At 46.3% G+C, this 6,104-nt stretch overlaps 1 protein-coding gene across 6 annotated transcripts in view; it reads right to left on the bottom strand.

The window, feature by feature from the left end:
- The window catches only part of LOC109475561 (tripartite motif-containing protein 2-like), an 82,394-nt gene that overhangs the window by 30,903 nt on the left and 45,387 nt on the right, over window positions 1-6,104 (bottom strand). Inside the window, exon 1 of one of the 6 annotated variants that reach the window (XM_019776236.1) lies at window positions 777-811. The exons of the other annotated variants lie outside the window; for them this stretch is intronic. The gene's annotated coding sequence lies outside the window, so the exon portion shown is untranslated. Of the gene's footprint in view, window positions 1-776; window positions 812-6,104 lie in introns of those variants that run through there. 6 annotated transcript variants of the gene reach the window in all.

Below are 6,104 nucleotides of genomic sequence, written 5' to 3'. Positions count from 1 at the left end.
ATTTTTTCTCTCCCCACATTGTCCACATAACGCTAAAATGCATTGGCACGTTTTAGAACATTTACCATGTATTGCCACTTATTTGTCGAATCGTTGACTTCTACATTGGAAACACATCATCTGGAATGTTGCTGTAACCCTGACCCTCGACCTTGCACAACATGGTTACCCGTTATGATCAGCAAGTCACCCCCGTTTCATTTTTTATCCGTACCTCTTCAAAAGGGACTTCCAAGAATCCCATTCAAACCACCCCCGCAACTTAACTCCCTGAGAAGAGAAGGTGTTAGGAAGGTGGAGATGTGTCAACTGGCTCATTGATTTCCGATTCGCCTGAAATTTTGAAATACTGAAGCAATAACAAAACACGAGGTTTTAAATGTCAAAGAGTTATTTAGCACCACCATATATGTGTGTTCTCCGGGGGAATATTCAGGACATACAATATTTCAGTTACTCTCTGGTACATATCCGGTCCACTGAGGAAGACATTGAGTTTTAATGAAATAATCTCTTCTATCTTTTGTCTCATCTCTTAAGATGAATTTAGAAAGGCATCGACATGAATTCATTTCCCAAACCTGCCAATCTGTTTTACACTGGTTAGATGTAAACAATGTCTCAAATAGAATATCCCAGATATGATAGTAGAGCAATATCACACCAGTTTGGTTCAGAAAACCGTGAAGAGAGAGACTAAACCACTCTCCATTGCGAACACCTAGCGACACCTACACCGCAGCAGTCAGCGGTTTGTCCCTGGTTATCTAGCCTACCTGTACGGACAATGACGTCATCTTCAGGAAGCCTGATTTAAAGCGCAGACGGGAGGCAGATAACGTGAGGATCTTCAGAGTTGACGTTTCCAGTCGCCAGGCCCCTCCCGTCCCCCTGCCGTGCTTCCCCACGTATCGACCGGGTCACCGCCGTGGAACACTCCACCCACGGTCGTCACATCGTCCGTCCCTTTCCCAGACGCGCAGAAACACGGGGAGAAAGCGAGCCCCCAGCTTTAGGCTGTGGTTCCCGCCTTACAGACACTTTATGGCAGCCACCCCGGCGGTGGACCCCACCGCAGCACACACGTCACACGGAGCGCGGCTCCGCGCGCAGCATGCCAATGCCTGCTGTGGGAGGACCCAGCCTGCCAGCACAAGGCACATGGCGGGAAGATTTTGAACAGATATCCGTGCCACACCACACACCTAACTCCCGCCGTCGTTTTAACATCATTAACAAAAACCACCACTTATAGTACACAGCCAACAGAGCAAGCCACAAAGGCTATATGGTACCCTAATGCAATAAACGCTGACTGTGAGCGCGTTTCTTACCGCTTATCATATTTCACTAATTGATAGAATTTCCGTACATATCTAAGCATAGCAGACCGTCTGCTCTAACACAGGAGTGCGCTAAGTGAGCCACTGGAGGAAGGCATCATTAACGGAGCGCTCCCAAATATGATATGTGGCCGGGCCGTCTCCTCACAACCACCCATTCAGTACCCCAGTCAGTGCCCGCGTCACGCCGGGCAGAATTTCGCGCGTAGCAAATCAATTGTGGCCCAGACAAAGGCGCCCTCCGGAGGCCCGGAGAAGCAGAGAGGGCTCACCTGTGTTCCAACGCCACGCATGCGTGGTCAGACTAAAAAAACGGCGAAGATGAATCGCGGTGATTCTCCCTCTCCACATTCCTCCCCTCTGTCTGCCCATCAATAGTTCCGAATATGACGTCAACGCCGCTAAATCTCTGACCTGTGGGGGTCAAAGTTCACCCAGCTTGCCAACTAGCAATGCCTGATAACTTCCATCCCACTATTGTTGGACCATGATAATGGTTCATTCTGACTGTTTATCGACGAATAATGAGTGTGGAAATATAATGATAAAACCTGCACGATTCCCTCAGTGGACACACGGAAATTACCACTGGCTGAAGCGGCGCGCCCAACGAACTTGGCGGAATCACTCAATTAAAAAAAAGCCAAAACGTTACCTTATCATAGAAGCGGCAGGTGGGTAAGCCTCCGTCCTATTTGTCGACACAGCGGGGCACCTAGGTGCTAAAACTGTCACGAAAAGAATTACTGAAGCAACAATATGCAGGTACCTGTCGGTATGCCGTGTTCACCTGTTAGAGCCCCGCCAGGTGAAGCGCCCATTCCGACAAATCCAAGTAAATAATCCCGAGCTGGGGTTTACTTTTCCCCGGACGGCAGGGGAAGAGATTTCGCATTCCGCCCACTTGCTGAATATTCCAGAAAAACAACGACAAGCAGGGCACAGGCATGACGGTCATGGCGGCCGGGTACCCACCTGTTACAGGCTGGTGAAGAAGGTGGGGCCGGTCCAGGTGACACACCTTCCACACACACACACGGCACCGCGCAATCAACCCCTCTTTCAGGTCAACATCAAGCCCGTTCCCCTTCACTGACAACACACATGAGAAAGGATTTACCCTTGCCCAGGGGCTCCGGTATCGTCGCCCTGGAAATTTTCTGCCCCATTTTCCGGGCGAGGGGATCCGTGCTCGGTCCAGCGGCTCCGCGGGCCTGGCACGCATTTACTGATGGTGGGGGCGGAGGAGGAGCGCTGTTTTCTCAGATGGACTGTCGTTAAAAAGTCATGGGGGCTTTACCCAGATTGAGCGGGGGCTCCCCAGGGGCATTTCTAGGGCGGTTCCACTCCCGACCGCTGACTTTTAGGTGATTAGACACAGCCGCTACGGTGTCAAAGTCATGTAACGACTCGGGAAGGCAGGCACAGAGGGCAAGCATGGGTGCAAAGAACAATGCGCCGGTAAAATCGGAAGAAGACGATGACGAAACATGCAGACGAGAGCTACTCTCCTCTGCGGAGTGAAGAAATCGTCAGCATCGGAAATAAGATAGTCCGGGCTGCACAAGACGCTGATCGATTCTCCCAAGCTGTTTCTTTCATTCCGATCACACCGCCGTGCAAGCCTAGTCCGTCTCCAAAATCGACATTTTTTGACGCACGCGAAGGAAATGAATACAGTGGATGCGCCTTAAATTATGGCTGCGCGCTCTCCCCTACCTGGGCCCCTTAATGTCGGATTATAACTACGAGGATGAGACTTTACAACATTTCGTGCTTCCTGACTCCCTATTGTACTCACCTTTGCCCCAAGAGACTTAGGGATCCGCCGCTCCTAAAGACGTTATTGTCCCGTAAGAACGATCCTTCTTTCGCGCCAGAGAGCACCTCCATTACAAAAGGGGGGCAGTAGAGGCGGGGCGGGCCGAGAGGGGGCCGCGCCAATCCGAAATCTCGGAAATTCCGTCACACAAATGCCTCGAAAACACCTGGAGATGGAGGCAGAGGGCAGTCAGGTACAGCTCGCCCACAATCCGAGTAAACCGACTGTGGTGTAAGCTGATTAGCTCGCCATTAGGGCGGCAGAAACGCGGCGCACAGCAGAAATGCGCATATCCGTGAGGTACGACACCTCGCCAACCTGCCAGGAAGGCTGAATTCGATTGGAATCCCATTAGGGGGAGGATGGGAGGCCCAGGTGGGCCCGAACAGGGGCAGGGAGAAAAGGGGACCGTTCACAGGACGTCCAGGTGGGGGGACGGGGGATCAAACATGCCCGAAAACATCACAGACAAGACGGGATTCCTACTCTCTATCAGTGAGCGGAATGAGGAACGAATCTGTAGTCTGGTCAGTCATCAAGATGGCCGGAACAGGATGACAAGCATTAAGAGTTAAAGGAAGATCAAGACTGTATATGTTCATTATCGTATGTAATATATTTATGATAGATACATGTTTAGCATAGAACCTGCAGGAATATCTCTGCCTTTGTTGTTCCCTTGATATATCAATTACAAAAACAAAACATAAACACAATTTACGAAGAAAGACATCGCTCTAAACCCCGATACTGAAGGACACTATAAATGCATTTACATCACCATGGAGGTCACTATGGTCACGGAATTAGGACATAATTTATTGATTTGCGACTAAAACAATCATGGAAGAAGAAAAACTTCATCATGCCAGCAATATATCATTTTTATATGCTTACAGCGCAAAACATTAATAATGTGGGAGTGCATGGAAGATCACTTAAAGCCACTGCTGAACTGAAATGTTGGCAAGAAACTTGATACAAAATAATAAAAAGATATTAAAAACAAGGCAATCTTTCACCGAACAAAACTGAGCTTAAACGTAGCTATGCCTTGAATAAAACAATATCAACGTCCTTGTCTGAAAACGGATACGAACAAGAAATAATTAATGCGAAAAGTCTTCATAATAAAAGTATAAGAATACAATTGATATGTGGAGCTATCCATGACTATCTATTGCCAGTCAAACACAAAAATATCAAACCAGCCGGGGCCGGTTACTTTAGTCCAATATCTTTAGATACATGTCACGATTTGAGAATTTATGTAGGAAGATAAGAACGGACCCCAAGGAGAGGATCAATCTTGGTGGTATCTCAAGGAGTAATCAACTTCTGCTACTGCTCAGGGAACAGCAGGAAGTTCCACGTTTAGAGAAGACATCTTAGGAAAAACGGAAAATGAAAAAGGAATACTTAAGGATAACGAGGGGGTCAATTGGACAAAATTAAATGTGGGAAACAGAAAAATGATAGATTAGAAAGAAATTTATTAATAAGAAATGACAACAAAATTACCTTAACTCCCAATCCATTCCGTCTCTAACCTGATTGATTCTAACGTTGAGTGGAACATATAAATAGAAGGAGCAAACTGGTGCGGATAAAAAAGCACTTCTAACATCATTTGTCTGACTGTGACGATGTTAGGACAGATGCGGTAGATAATGCCAATGTCATCATCACAATCAATCAAGAAAGTCAGCCTCCCGATGTTCCTATAGGTCATACATAATCCCCTGCTATCAGGGGTTACCTGGAGCCGGCCCCCCGCCTGATAATGAGAACGCACCGCGGAACACCTTAGTCCAATGGAGGTCAGTGACCCCAAAAGATGGCGGCGTGGTGTCTTTAACTTGAAGAGGTTGCGACCGCTGTGCGACTACTGAACGACCAAAACAGTTTGCTCAAAGAAGTATGAAAAAAACTACTAAGTATTTATTACATTTTGTGTATTTTACTGCCTTTTAAGTCATACATGTACATATTGCATTATATTCCAGTATGAAATCAAGGGCCACACCAAATTTTGGTCGCCCTGAGCTAGCTGTCTAGTGGAAAGGGGCATAAGCAAAAGAAATTGCGTAGTTTATGTAGCTGAAATAGCAAAATAAGTTTCATCAGGGCTTTTTCCTTCTTCATAAGCCAGTATGTTATGTCCAGCAAGGTTTCGTCTGCCATACAGAACGACAACATAATTCAGTACTAGCAACTTGGTTGAAGATGGCTCATGTGTTCGATACAAGCCATCGCTTTCTGCCCAAGGCGAGCGCGTCTAACGCTGGGGTGTTTGTCATCATTGATGCAAAGATATGTGTGGAAAAAAAATACAATAATCGTGCCTAGTTAATATTAATCGATAGGCCTTAAAGCATAGATTTAGCAAAAAACAACAACAAATGATGCGTCACTGGAGCTTTTTGTTTGTAAATAGTGACCCGCTAACTGCGTGCCATGAACATGTGAACAAAATAAATGGACTTAGGATTTGAACGGCATAAAATCCAGAGTTACTTTGCGACTTTAATCTTGTGTTCCAGGAGAATCGGTCATTTTAGAATAATGTCATTTTATTTGCGGTTAAAGTATAGAAATACTTAAAAAACCACTGGGCAAAATGGCCACGGATCCCGGCAGATACCGTCGCATCCGTCAAATTGATCCGTCACGGATGCGGAAGATTCCGAACAAATGCGAACAAATGCCAAATCCGTGAAGGATACGACAAAATACCCAACGGATGTGATACCGTATCCGCTCGGATAGCAGATACACTATGGATACGATGTTTTATATGCTCGAATCCCTAACTGTAAACGAATACGGATATATCATTTGCACGAATCCTTAAATAAAATCATTTGCAAGGATCGAGAGGAATAAACTTTTTCATTCACTCATTGAATTTTCTTATAAACATAGACAGGTTTGACTAG

The sequence above is a fragment of the Branchiostoma belcheri genome, unplaced genomic scaffold, assembly GCF_001625305.1.
Source record: "Branchiostoma belcheri isolate BF01 breed outbred unplaced genomic scaffold, Haploidv18h27 scaffold34, whole genome shotgun sequence".
NCBI lineage: Eukaryota > Metazoa > Chordata > Leptocardii > Amphioxiformes > Branchiostomatidae > Branchiostoma > Branchiostoma belcheri.
Note: the sequence above shows the minus strand (reverse complement) of the source record. Positions and strands in the feature narration are given on the sequence as shown.